This window comes from Helicoverpa armigera, chromosome 1 (assembly GCF_030705265.1).
Source record: "Helicoverpa armigera isolate CAAS_96S chromosome 1, ASM3070526v1, whole genome shotgun sequence".
In the NCBI taxonomy this organism is placed as follows: Eukaryota; Metazoa; Arthropoda; class Insecta; order Lepidoptera; family Noctuidae; genus Helicoverpa; species Helicoverpa armigera.
Window position 1 is genome coordinate 9053111 of NC_087120.1, and position 15758 is coordinate 9068868.

The 15758-nt window shown below is 36.9% G+C and overlaps 1 protein-coding gene across 1 annotated transcript in view; it reads left to right on the forward strand.

Annotated features, from left to right (window-relative positions):
- Positions 1-15758, forward strand: part of LOC110378214 (glutamate receptor 1) — a 76604-nt gene that overhangs the window by 38355 nt on the left and 22491 nt on the right. The gene's annotated exons all lie outside the window — the stretch shown is intronic.

Sequence of the window (15758 nt, forward strand, 5' to 3'; positions counted from 1 at the left end):
AGAGTGATATTAATAATGAATAGGTAGTATTCCCTACTAATGGAAGTTTTATAAAGTATTGTTTTTTTATACCATATTTTCAGTGTCATCGGTATGCTCAGTCTTTCTATCACCAGTTGTACAATTAGTATTGTATTTATTGGTAGGTAAGATCTCGCCAGTCCTCTTTCTTTTTATTAATGGCAAATCCTCCTGTCCTTTTATCCTCAATAGTTTTCATGTACTCGTAACTAAGAAATATAAAAAAACCGGCCAAGTGCAGGTCGGACTCACGCACGAAGGGTTCCGTACTATTATTTATGAAAAATCACGTTTGTTATTTGGGAGCCCCCCAAAATATGTATTGTATTCTAGTTTTCAGTATTTGTTGTTATAGCGGCAACAGAAATAAGTACATCATTTGTAAAAACAACTGTAACTATCACGGTTCATGAGACAGACAGACGCCTGGTGATAGACGGACGGACGGACAGAAGAACGAAAACAATAGGGTTCCGTTTTACCCTATGGGTACGGAACCCTAAAAATGATTTAGAGAAAACACAGAGCTTGCATAAGTGTTGGTTTTTTGGAGAAATTGCAATAGGAAAGAACCAGCAGGGATTCTAAAAGAAGCTCGGATACCTTGTCCCATGCAAAATCAGTAAAGCTTAGTTCTTCGCAAATAATTATATTTTTCTGATTCTTATTATTTATATAATAGTTAATCTGGCGTTTGACACATGGGTAAGAAAATAATAACGCCGTGATGGTTTACTTAGAACTATTCATATGCTATGAAGTTATTAAGAAATAGTTTCGAAATTCTTGTGAAACTTAGCTAGTTGGTATTTCCATTTGTCGTTAAACTATGAAGACCTTAGGTACTCGGAATCTGTAATAAATGTTGTCGAAGTAATTATGACTAGGAATTTTGTATGACATTCGTCTCCACTTCACTCTTTGTATTTATTTTTGTTAAATTAACATCAAAATTTTTGGCGCACCGAAATCGTTAAAGGAAACTAATTTTACTTAAACATATGAACATTGATTTATTCTTTAGATTAAATCCTATGAAACCTCGCATATTTACTAGCCCACGACTAATGGTTCTAGACTAATTTGATTAGATCGATTTTAAAGAAATAAATATCACAATATCTATTCCATTATCGAAACAACTCGTGGTTTCAGAGCAAGTTTATTGAGGCAGACTGTAAGCTAAAGCAAAAAGTTACTGGATCCGTGTAGTTTTTCGGATTAACTTTTTAATATCAGTGAATATTAAGATAAGAGGGTGGAGCACGAGGTGAACATCGCCAGGTCGAGCCTTACTATTGTCTTTATCGTTTTGCTTTACAACAGGGAATAGCGCTTTTATAAATCGTAAATTGTACCGCTCGCCGAGGATTACAACAGAGCTGACTCCACCGATAATAAAATGTCGACACGAAAGAGATTGCGGGAAAACGTTGGTCGGGGCTAATAGTCGCTGCAGTCTCTCTAATGGGGTCCCTATCATCGATGGAAATATGCCAATCTTTGCTATTGAGTTATTTAAATACCTAATGGAGATTTAGTTAAAGAGAAAGATTAAAAAAAAACAATATATAATTAAAATTAATACAATATGCTCACAAGGCTGTAGCTGTCCGTCCATATATCTGTTTTATCCATAATATTTGTTTTTTGATGACGAAACATTGGTATCAATGCTTAGTCATAGTAGGTCCTATCAAAAGGCTACCCACAAGTTAAGTTTCACATAGTTCAATAATGTGATCTTAAATAACGCTAAACTACAGATCACATCGGAGAGATTGGAATGGTTCCAGGTTCGGTCCCTATTATTCCAAATGTGATCTGTATTCACCGAACAAAATTGCTTTACTGGTACTCGTTAGGTGCGTGATTGGATGGAAATAGAAGAATTAAATTGCACACCGAATGCGGCGTATGTGCAGCTATTTGTTGCAGCTTGATTATGTAAGAGTTGCACAAACAGCTTTACTTTCGTGGAAATCTAAGTAAATAAGTTGATCCTCTTACTAGTTGCAGTTCAGCTTAAAACTTTAAAGTGGTTTCGAGTTAACCTAAACATAACAGAAAGCTCTAAGTAACTCCTTGAAATATTTTCTGTGTAAAAGGTAGTTAAAAGAGAATTCAGTATTCCCTGAGCCTTTGTATGAGGCAATAAATAACAATAATAAACAGGATCCTATCACCTCATTCGGGACCGCCCTGCCCTCAAGTTATGAAACTTTCCTGGATTTATAAGCAAAGAGTTAGCTAACAGCTAAACGTGTATCATGGAACGATCAACTTTTGTAGGTTATATGTAGAAGATACCTTTTCCTCTTGAAGAATTTTCATTTTATCAACAATGAAACTGCGCTACTATAACAGTTTCGCCGCAAAATTGCACATAACGTTACAGATTATATAGCCATTAATTATAGTATCCGGTTGACGAAGGTGTAGCAAGTTTAAAGTGGAAAAGGGACGTATATAATGTTCTTCAAATAACATTTGTACACCGTGACGAAACAGCTACTCAGACATCTGATGGCCTAAACGAGGGCGAAATTGATATTTCCCTAAGTGCTCTGTGGCTCTCGGTAAAAATTGTGTAACTAACCAAAAACTAACACCTTGCAAAGGAAATCCCGCAACTACCATCAACCTGCGTGGGTCATTTGAAAATATTTGTCGCAGCATTTTATCGCGGTCTCTTGTTCGAGTACCTCCGCACATACAACGAAATTTCATTCGATTATCACAGCGCGTTTGTCGGGTTGACCGTAAAGTTTTACGTTCTCTCGTAGGATTGCGGAACTGCTCTATGAGAGCTGCACCTAATGATATTACTGAGTATTTCTTTCTCATTGCACCGGATTGCTTTCCTCGTTAACCTTTAATCGGTGTAACAAAGAAAATTTCTACAGTTTAATCAAAATTGATAGTAGTTATCTTTGTACCTTTAAAATCGCTTACCAAAACTTTAATATGATTTATACAGTACTAAATTTGTTTTAAACTTCAAGGTCGTTATTTGAAGTTAAGTTCATAACTTCGGCTTTCACAGGGACTATCTGTGCTTGACTTTAGATTTTGGTTTAAAGTGAAATAAACGTTATGCGGACTTAAATAACTTGTAATACGCCCATTGCTTACCGTAATTGCTGATTCTGGACTTTATATAAGAAACTAAATACATATCCGTCCCATATTTTCTCATAGTATAGCATAAGCTTGCATGATTGCCTCTTTAAGTTAATTCCCAGGTACTTAGTTCTGCAATTGGCTTTTCTGTTAATATGAAAATCGTGTCTAACTCTAGAGGTATTTTAACAAACTGGAACTGCATGGTGCTCCAATCAACTTTGTAGTAATCCTTGACTCTCCGATCATGTTTCCCATAGACCACTTCAGTTACTTCTTTCCTTCTGATACCTCATTAGAAGACTAGGGTCTTCAGTTCACTTTTTCCAGTCTTTTAAGTATCAAAACATAGATTTGCTCTACTCTTATGTCATTTTAACAGAGTAGTGAAGGCCACAGGGGCCCGGGCTTTTTGCTCGCCTTTTTACTGAATTGAGTTTACTTTGCGAGTACCTAAAGATCGCGACGTGGCCGGCGAATATTGCGTAAAATCAATCACAACAAGGTACCCGCCCTCCGTTCGGGGGTTTGTCGAAAAATATAAAGAATTTCTCTTCTCCGTCGTGTGTAAGACGGGATCTTAGATTGCCTCTTAAAGGTAAACAAAACCTTTAACTTTTTCAAGGTAAATCGCTGTTTTTTCAACCGACTTCAAAAAAAAGGAGGAGGTTCTCAATTCGGCTGTATTTTTTTTTTTTATTTTTTTTTATGTTTGTTACTCGATTTCTCAAAGACGCCTGGACCGATTTCAAAAATTATTTTTTTATTTGAAAGGGTATGCTTGTCATTTGGTCCCATCGTCATCAGGTCAGGATCTGATGATGGAAACCCTGAGAAATCGAGGGCAACCTTCGAAAGTTGTAGGCATACTTAGGGTAAAAACTTGACATTCAGGTGCATGCCTGAAAGCACTATTCAACGGTGAAGGTTTGAAGCTGACCTGATGATGGAGACCAGAGAGGGTCGAGGGAACTCGACAACTGAATATGTAAACTACCTCGTGTTTGGGCTTATATTATTTGTATTGACGAGACCTTTGCAACAGTGCAGGTTTGGAGCTGACCTGATGATGGAGACCAGAGAAGGTCGAGGGAATTCGACAACTGAATATGTAAAATACCTCGTTTTTGGGCTTATATTCTTTGTATTGATGAGAACTTTCCACATATATAGATAGTGACAACTATTCGTGCATCGGCCTAGAAGTCGGTGGCAAAATTAACTTAGTAACATCCATTAGACACCGACTTCTAGGCCGATGCACCTAAAATTCGTTTTTTTTTACTTTTTAGTGTTTTTGGGAGTCGGTTTAATTTTTTTGTAAAAAAGTTTTTTTTTTGTCATCTTATGTGCTTAGGACGCTGCTCGTAAGAGAGAAGCTATTCTTATTCTTACAATATAAAAACATGCAAAAACATACGATGTATTAAGTGAATGTGAAAAAACATTTGTTATAATGAATGGAAAAACATATCAACATTAAACACCAAAGAATTTCCTGTTGCCCTAATCAGTTGGAACCCACTCGCCATGTACTTTCTTCTCCCATATAGTAGTACCAGCTTTGAGAATCTTTACAGACTCGATGTCCTAAAGTACCTAATCCTTTGTTTTCTTGAGCGCATATTGCAACTGTATAGGATCGTCGGAGAAGCTATGAGAGGCTTTCCCTGTTCTAAGGTAGTTTAAGAACTCTTTGGGTAAAGACCCTCTTCCGCATTCCGGAGAAAGAAGTTCTACATTTATCTACCGGCTCTAGGTTCCCTAAACTCTTGGTTAGAAGAACGTCCATAACTTTTTGCTATTCTTAAATAATATTCCATGTTCCATGTATCCATTGTGTCAGAATCTCCTTCAGGTTGCAGTGGTAGAAGTATCACTAGTAGTAGGATTCTCGTAGAAGAAATACGAGTTTACTTTTTCAGTTTATATTTAGTATTTATTTCTAGCGTCACAAATCTGTATTATCAAAATCAATTACAAAATTATCACAATTAATATTGCTAACCAAAAATGCGAACCCCGCTAACCAAATCTAAACCAGCTAAGTCCCGTCTTTTATTCTCCTTCTTTTGTTTTTCTTTCTTTAAAAAAACCCACGTTCCCATACTTTTTAAGTCTCGTACATTTAGATGCCACATGTCCCTTGCATTATTCGCGGCTTCAATATTACTCACAAAATTCTCACTCATCCTAACATGATAGACATTTCCTATTCTATCTGCACGCATATGAATTTTGTTATTTTCGTCAATGACGATTGCGTCATTTTTTCGAAACCGAACTTCAAAACCATGATCCGTCATGATGGCAACTGACATTTTGTTCTTAAATTAGGGACATAAAATACTTTTTAGTTTGCGTTCTTCACTGCCAGTATCCACGGAGATCTTAACCTTTCTTCTTCTCTATTTTCTGTATTCTGTGCATTCTGTTTATTTTTTATAAACTTGGTTTTGTTTCTGCAGTCTTTTGCGAGGTGTCCACGACGCCCACAATGATGACAAACTACACTCGGTCCAACACTATTTCTATGAGTATGAGTGTGGGTTGCTCATACGGGTCAATACCAGTTTCTTCAATAGCGATATTTTTCTAGCCGGACCACTCGATTGATACATCGACTTGAGTTTATCCCATATAGCCTTGGAACTTTTTAGACCATCCAATGCGGCCAATTCGCTTGGACTTACCGCTAACAATATGTCGGCCTCTGCTTTTTTGTCCAATTTCAACCATTCAGCATGTTTAGGACCACTTTTCGGCGGCTTGGCCGACGATCCCGAAGTCCCATAAATCATTTTTGATGAGTATGGCAAGCATGTGAATCTTCCATGTATCGTAATTTTCGCCAGTGAGACGATCAATTTTTATGGTAGCCATGGCGAAGTTTTTTCAACTTCTCCAAGCTTCGAACAATCTTCAAAATTAAATGTCAGTTTTCTCCGTTTTGACAATTTTGTTGTTTTTCAAAATAACTGCATTGTGCATTCATATTTTGAGTTTTTCACCCAGACCTACCTGGGCCCATAACCTGAAGGGTTTGCCAAAGAAACCAAGCTATTGGGATAAACTAATGTAATTTATTTCATTAGACACCATAACTCGTATAGGTATATAATACCAATAACTCGGTAATTTCTTGCAGATTTAAAACATGCTAGGTACATACAGGTGTTTTTTATGATCACGACGTAGTCGACATAGCATATGAAAGTTCCTAAGCAAACATTAAAAGTTTAATATTCAAAATATCGAAAACCCATATCTACATGTCGATATCAAGTGAACTCATCTGGCGATGAGATATTCGTATGTTCAATTTATTTGAACCATAGTCCACTAGCCTTGGATGCCACGAACATTCTTTTGAAATTCTGATCCTTATTGCTATTTGCTAATTAAGTAATATAGTTAAGTAGGCTAAAAGCACAAGAAACGTCGTGTTCAGATGTGGATTTATAACAAGTAAAAGACAAATTGACGTTTATGCACTGTCGTAAATTGTTCCGAAGAAAACAAACCTACACCTGAGCCCCCAACGTGCCCCTAAATATTTATTTAAGCAAGCGAAGTGTTCGTCTACTTAACTCACTTTAGGGGCCGCCTCCTGATTATGACTGGCTTGTACTCAGATGAAGCTAGCAGTCACATGAAGCTCGGTAAAATTAACATCGCACCTTTATTATGCAAACTACAAAATTTATATTTTAAATGAATTCATTCATATCTGTACTTTTGTGGAATCATGTTAAATATTTTTTTAAAGTTAGTTGTTGCGATAAATACAAACTGTAAAAAATTTAGGCTTGTAATCTTCAAACTTATTTTAGAGTAATTTTTTAATTGTTTTTTTTTTTTGAGAAACCAATGTGACTTATATCCTTTGTTTGTTTCGAGACAATATAGCTAAGAAGTTAGAAATAAAAAAGATAGTACCCTGAAGACAGTGATAGACTATTTTTATCCGAGTGCTCTTAGTAATTCTTTTTGACGAAATATAGCTGGTAATAAATAATATAAAATTTGTAATATCGAAACTGATTTAAGTTATACAGGTTTTCCTGATTTAGTAAGGTATAAGACCTTACTAACGTAACCAAAAGCCTCTGAAAGCATAAAATTTACTGAACAGTTGCCGGGATCAAATGACATTCGGTCAATCCCCGCTGGGATAGAGAACCCTAATTATATAATGGCAGGGTCCATTAGACCCTATCAGTCAGTATGCTATTGTTTTCATGCCTTTCAGATTGGTTATTAATTCCACAAGTCATGAATCTGATAGCACATTATTTAGTCTAAGTTTATGGAGGTTTTAACCAGTTGCCTCAAGGCATTTAAAAGTAGGTACGCCTCCGTTGAAAGCCTATCAAAGAAGTTTTATTAATTTCAACTCATAAACAATAATGAATATTAATGGTGTTTACTGTTTAAATGGAAATGAATTCATTCTAAATAATATTAAATCTAAGTAGTAAATTACTACATCTATTAAGAAAGGGCTGTTGATTTATATATTTACTATTTATGAGAGGATTAATATAAAATAATGGATGTAGAACATAATAAATGCTTCGCCCAATTACATCGAAATTCAACGAAACTTTACTACACGAATTGCATCTTTATTTAACAGTGTGTTATTAAATATTTAAGTACCTACAATTGTTTTCACTACCGATGTAATAAAACCACTGACCTCTATATATATACACTGGACAGGCTGTTCCGTACGTTTGACAGCAATTTTTTTGTGCCCATTTGAAGCGCCAATATCGTCTAAGCGAGTGTCCACAGAACTAATTTTGACGTATAATTTCAAATGGCTGTGAGAGAACTGTTTGTTCATTGGTTCACTGTAAAATAATTTTAGTACCACGGACACCCGCTACGTCTAACAGCGCCAAAATGGCGATTATCAAACGGGCACAAAAGCACGTTGACAACAGCCTGTCCAGTGTTTATATATAGAGGTCAGTGAATAAAACAGAACAAACGTGTAATAACAATATTATTTATTGGGGTAGGGTTCCTATCCAATCTTCGGTTTTACAGGGAGTGAATGCCTATCTGCTGACCTCCTCAACCCAGCTACCCATCACCAGTTGACCACCCCTACCAGTCTTTGCGGGTAGTCAGAAATCGTCAGAAGTTACTGCCAACGATGTTCAGGTGACACCTGGGAGCCACTAATTTACCGTGCCTTCCTAAACACGGAAGAACTCGTCCGCCCGTCACCCATCCGCGGATCAACCGCGCCAAAGGTTGATTAACCCAATAATCGATCGATCCACCCTGTTTGACTTATCCTCGAAGTGGCACATATGTATTTTAAGAAAATGATATACTTAATATAAAAACAAATTTTAATATAAATTACAATATGTGGACCATAAGAGCTTTACGTCCTTGTCTTCCTATTTGGCATTGACTTAAAGAATTAGTTTACCAGCAATCTTATTACCTAGGTACTTGTCAGTAAAGCTCGAATTTGAATGAACCTATCTACGCTGTCTTCTACTAGATTAGACGACAATTAACACTTTATTAGTTTCGTAGTTCACAAATAGGTCAAAGAAATAGGTCGTGGTAAGGCAAGGAGCGTACGTAGCATACCTACAATGTATACTTAATAGGTAGATTATCTACTGTGCTCATTTGACTGTGGCCAGTTCCATGTACTTGCAACCAGACACAATGAGTTAAATTAATTACTGAAAATAATTATTTGAAGGAAATGAATTTCCTTCCAAGTGCACAATAAATACAATAGCCCCCATTTGTTTCAAGCGCTGCAACCAAATGTTTGTAGTAAAGATACTTGTAGTGGATGAGGGCACATAATAGAGTAAGTTAATATTTAATTGGAACTTCTCCAAGTTGCCGCGATGACTTTTAAGCGGGCTCTCTGTCACACAAACTGGGAAAGTGCGCCACCCCACGAGTCGTTCCTTTGCCTTTTGATGTCTTTATTAAGTGAATCATGAACTTAGTTGATTAAATTATAACGGAATTCTTATTACTTCTCGCTTCGTTGTCGATCTCATTTAGCGTTTTATTAATTATTATTGTACGGAGATTGTACAAGTTCCTTTGTTTTATAATTCTGAGATGTATTTAATTACCTATATAGCATTTACAGTATTCCTTTTCTGAAATAATGTTTCCGTAGCCCGGTGGAGTTCCTATTCGGCTGCACTTAAATATTACCTAATTAGAGGTATTATTGATTGATACTGCTACCCACAAGATTATGAGTATCTGTATCTGTATAGTTATCGGCACGAACCTTGAGCTCTGATCTACATCTGCGTAGAAGTGATTTATTAGCAAAGAACCAATCCTGAGTGACGGCATGCACGCGGGCCAATCACCGCATTAGCCCGCCCCCACGCCTCACTTCATACCACAAAAGGGACCCAATAAATTACTTCTGCGCAGATGAAGGTCAGAGCTCAAGATTCGCGCCGATAACTATAATGTATGTTATATGCATAATACACTACCATAGCGCATCGGGAAGCCTGTGATTGATACACTCTCGCATCATAGAGCACGCAAATGTTGGTCCTGCGCCTGATCTCTCTCCAGTTGGTCCTTAATCTTCTAAAACATGAAATAGTGCATACAGGTATTTTTTTCACTTATCTCACCTAAAATCAAGAAAAGTTAAAAGTACGGTGATGTATTAAAAACTAAAAAAAACTCCATTATGCCAAACAAAATATCACCTCTTGATATATTTACTTCAAAAAGAATTAATTTCATATTTTTATATCTATCAACTTCAACGTTCTTCGGTGTTATTCAGTTGTAAAGCGTAATTTAAAAGGTTACCTTTTCAGAATAACTGCTTAATTACCGCCTTTGCCGTACTATGAAGTCAATGAAATGAGGTTAATAAGTCTATTGTTTTCAAATAAGTCAAATAAGCTCAATAAAGCCTTACATGACGAAAATTACAAGCAATATTTTTTTGCTATAACTGATGGTTGTACAATTGCCGTGCATTATTGAGTTAGCAATACAAACACGAAAGACTAAACAAACGTAGCTACAAAAATCACAAACGTGTGCAAACGAATGCCTAAAAAAATTATATATCGCAAAACCATGACATTTCATGCCTAACCTAAAAATGTCACCACTGCATTCAGCGTGAAATTGAATTGACATCAATCAACACGTTATAGAAGTTTCGAATTGGTGATGTACGTCCAATAACAGTATTGCGCTTCTGTTAGCGAAAATAATCCCGTCAAAACATAAGACATGAGCTTGAGAAACATGGGTGCCGTGTTACGTGAAGAAAATCCTCGACGTTCAACTCGAATCCTCAATTAAGGTTTGACTTGGATAGTTTTGTACGATAGGTCCATGTTATGTATTTTTATGATCGATGGTAAAGGTATGTCCTCAGTTGACTTGACTGGGGACTAGTTATTTTTTTGCATTCGAGCCTAGTCGAATGCATCATCATCCTCCGAGCCTTTACCCAATAACCCAATACCCCTTAATTAGACTGGTGTCAGACTTACTGGCTTCTGACTACCCGTAACGACTGCCAAGGATGTTCAATGACAGCCGGGACCTACAGTTTAACGTGCTATCCGAAACACAGTCATTGTTGTCTAAGATATACTTAGAACGTACATACAAACTTAGAAAAGTTGCATTGGTACTTGCCTGACCTGGAATCGAACCCACGCCCTCATACACGAGAGGGTCTTTGCCCACTAGGCCACCACGACTTTTCGAGGCTAGTCAAATGCACATGGAGTGAAAGAAAAGTGAAGCATTCGTTGGAGTGAACGTTAATTCGAGTGAAGCATCTGATGTCTTTATGGTATGGTTGCGTTGCTGTTTTCCTGCCTGCCGGTTAATCATGTCAGCTGCTTCCACAAATTCAAGTGAAACTCATACAATGATTGAGTTTGCATATATTTAGTTTATTGTACCTACTGATTTTACGTATCTATTATTGTCAATATCAATATAGTTATATAAAACACAACGAAATAGAAAATAAACAAAGCAGTGAAACAAATAATAGTTGCTCACCTTTTTTGTGTTTCGTTGTTTGATTTACAAAAGTGTTCGGAAATTTCCCAACTGGATAGTTTTTTTAGTTTGGTCGGGTATGAATATGTATACAGGTATGAATTGAAAACAAAAAGTTATCCAAATAGCAGCAAATATTATATTCTGGTTAAATAAAAATTGTATGTGGTGTGGACTCTGTAGAGTAAAATTGCAAGCCATTTTTGTGAAACTGATCGATTGTAACTCTTAGGCCGAAAATTCGGAACGGCGCGGCGCCGGCGGCAGCGGCGATGGCGTCGATTATAAAGTACAGGGTCGCGTTCAACGTGAAACCTTGTAAAGTTATCGGCACGGATAATGAGCTCTCGGCGGAAGAGTGGGGATCGCTTTGCGCACTGTACACTTAAGGCAATAAACCAATAAATCACTTCTGCGCAGGTGAAGGTCAGGGCTCAATATCCTTGCCGATGGTTATAGGTTTTGGTAAAGCGGACATGCGCGCAGGAGGTCCAAGTAGGCGTTAAGGAACGGTACTAAAAACTAGAAAAACGTATATTCAGCTTGGGGTGAGAAATCTTTGAAAACGGTTTGATGTTCCTGGCCACTGACCAGTCTAAGTCCATTCTTCTTGGCTGTAAACGCTCTTCAAAACATTGATCATGCCACTCAGCAACATCCTCAAACTGTTGCTACGACAATACTAAGACAGATAAATCTATATGTTCAGTAATCGCGCGTGCACGCTCAAAATATCGCCCGGATGCACGCGACGCCGCGCCGGCGTAAAAAAGTCTGTTAAAAATTTGCGGCCTTAGGCCTCTTGTTTAGGGCACGTTTTTTTACATGTACGGCGAGATTTTCAATAAAGAACTTGAAAGGGATTGGAAATAATGCTCGCATTTTATGGATTGAGCATAAAATTAACCACCAATCCACCACTGACAGTCCTTGTCAGAAGACGCAAGTCCGCGCATACGTGTGCACACCCCGGCTTGCGTCTAGCGCTTCCTGCTGGCCGTGGGAATGTCACTAATGAATTTGACAAACTATACTTACGTGCCGCTAGCGTTATATTGCTAATTAATGGGGTTGTTAATGTATTCAGGCAGGTGAAATAGAACACCCATATTACTCATCAACCGCGCTCCACCGTCGTCGCCTGAGTAGGAAAATGTCGACAGTGAGTTTAAACTAGACATAGAGAGACATGTTTTTAAATAGATTTATTTAAGCTTATATCTACTATAATCCTACTAATATTATAAATGCAAAAGTTTGTTTGCTATGCTTTCACGCAAAAACTACTTAACCGATCATCTTGAAACTTTGTACACCAAATTCTTGTTGGTACTAGAATGATGTGGGATACTTTCTATCAGTGCACCACGCGGGCGAAGCAGCGGGCGGAAGCTAGTAATCTATATATTTAAAAAATATATATTCCCATGTAGCTATGTAGCTGCAACAGCTAACAACAAACACTTTATTTTAGTTTCGCCAAGATAAAATGCCATCCGTAAAATCAATTTCGGTGAAACAGCAGACCGCGTCTTCCTAATCCAATTTGTAACCTATAAGCAAGGTTATTGGAATATAGGGTTGAAATAGAACGAAAAGACAAAAAGATCCTATGAAGTAAAATTGGAACCGCAATGGGGGCGACGAGTCGCAAACGAGTATGTAGCCATACCGGGGTTTATATAGTTCTAACCATTTATTTTATACAAAAGGTTTTCTATACTAATATTATAATGAGATAAAAAAAATTGTTTGTTTGTTTGTAATGGATAAACTCAGAAACGACGAGACTGATTTTTAAAATTCTTTCACTGTTGGAAAGCCACACTCTTCCCGGTACGGGCTGTCTGTTTCCATGGGGCGCGGGTGAAACCGCCTGAAAACGCTGGTCTTTGATAGTTAGGTGGCAAAGCATTCCTTAGTATGTTATTAAAGTATTAAATACCTACAGCAATAAATGTAAAAATTCAAGTCAAGATCCGAGCTAATTGTTTTTTTATTGTGTTTATTGTGTTGAAACTGGTAGGTATTGAAAAATGTATATTTCCAAAGAAGTTGTATGTACAATATGTACATATACTTGATTTATTTACACTTTGATGAAACTCAGTAAAGCTGTGCTCATAAACTACTCGTTGTCTGAATATGGTCCACGAGTTACGGTGTAAAACGGTGTATAGGAAGGTACCTACCGGGCAGAAATGAAAGTTTAAACCACAAAAAAGAATTAACCGAAATAATTGTGAATTTTGTGATAATGTATATTTGAAACAAGTTATCTTTTACAAAACCTGAGTGGTAAAGTTGAAACTGTCTTGCTAAGTTAAGAAGTTCGGCTAACTATTAACATTGCTCATAATCGTCGCTTTCGAGGAATCGAGGGTTTTGTAACAATCCTCGCAAAAGGTTAACAAAGCCACAGCGCCATTGTCGGAGTGACAATCGAGAAGTTTTTAATTCTGCCATTTCAAACTGCAATTATTGCTCGAACTTCGAGCGAGAGAAAATGGCAGTTGTAATCAATCAGATACGCCAGAAGTAACTTGTGAAACGTTGAATAGCCCGGAGTGGTAGGGGTTGTCGTAAATTTGTGTAATATTCGCTGTTCAACACCTTGGTATTAATCTACCTGACGTAGTGGTAGAAGGGGGTAGCTTCATATCGCGTTCGACAAGTTTATTTCAGAGGGGCGGGGGGTGCTAGGTGGTTCAAGCAGCTGACGTCATAAGCCATTAGTCGACCGACGACACTGGAAAACCTCAAGGGTCACGAGTTCAGACGCGACACATGGTGAGAATAGTCCGGGTGCGGGCGAAACTTTCACCGCATCTCTCCCCGCACATTTATCTCTTAACAGCGAAACTGTTTTGGATATCCTTTTGCGCGTTAGCCACGGAACGGCCTAAATAGATCGGAATTTACTGCACATTTACGGTTTTTTCCTATCCCGGCTACATTCAGTGTGACAGGAGAACATACAACAGACCTAGAGACTTTGTGGTGCAGCAATGTTTTTTTTAAATGTACCTACGCTATACATCTATGTACTATACTAATATTATAAAGAGATAAAATTTATAAGTTTGTATGTAGGGGCTTAATCTTTGGAACCACTTGTCGGATTTTCAAAATTTTTCACTGAGCGCCTCTATCTATAGGCGTCCCGAGTGAGTTTTTTTATTAAATAAAAAGTATAAGTGTATAAAGTTTCATGATGATCGGTTAAGTAGTTTTTGCGTGAAATCGTAGCAAACACACGGTCTATCTCATTTATAATATTGCCTCTATATTATCAGTAGAACAGCAGGATAATATAGAAACAATGTTTTTCAATGGCTCTGAAAACGCATTTCGTGTTTGTCGAATTATTCCTGGAATGACAACAATGCTTTGAACAGTTGTAAAAGCTTTAATTGGTGATTAGGGCTTTCAAATAAATCATTTAGGTGTAGGTTGTGGAAATCCCAAATTCAGCATCATCCGTCATCGATTCACGGTTCGTCAATTTGCAGGAATGTCATTTAGTTAACAGAGTTATTCAAACCTTTCAAGTTACATTCATTCATTATGAATTTGTTTAAGTATTTTAGCTTTTGTAATAATCCTGACAAACTAATTAACTCACTTTGTTTGCTTGATTTACAACTTGTTAAATGTACTATAAAGTCGCCATTTCAAATAAGAAGCTACTAAAAATAAATAATTAAAATTCACTGTAACATTCTAGGTGAGTTGTTCAAAACAAATCCATTTTCTATGTTTATAAACTCCAGAGATATGATGGCAAACAATAGTGCAGAGAAGACAGGGTTAATATTAATAGCAGAGTGCTAGCCAAGCACGTAAAGACAACATGTAAATGTTAATATGACAAACTGCTTTTGTGAATTACCACGAAACCGAACAAAAAGTAGCCTATAACATTTTCCAGTCTCATCTATCACCAAAAAATTTGCTGCTGATAATTTTTCTATGCAACTTAAAAAATTTGCTGCTGATAATTTTTCTATGCAACTTAAAAAATTTGCTGCTGATAATTTTTCTATGCAACTTAAAAAATTTGCTGCTGATAATTTTTCTATGCAACTTAAAAAAAGTAAACCTACTACCTACTTAGATTACGTGCAAGTTAGTAGATTATTTGTTACGCACATTCCCACGTAACAAAATAGTCATGAAGTTCAAAAGTTGTTATAAGTAATTTATTTAAGCGAAGAATTAGAATTACAATATCATGGGAATATGGTTGAAGGGATTAAGAGCACACTGCATACACGCAATTTGTTCATAAATTAGTCAGGAAATGAACGGTAGTGTAGGCACACAGACAGATTAAGATTTTTATTTAATTCTCAATTTTCTTAAGAAAAGTTTATTTTTCCTGCCATCGAGCCAACTGTCGGCCGACTGTGTAGTGTGCAAAGTGTGGGGTATTCAATGACTTTATCCTAGTGACCAATCAAATTGCATAATAATACACTGAAGGTTAATTCTTGTAAATGATGAGATTTACCACAGCCTAAAATTTAAATAAATTTACCAAAACTGAC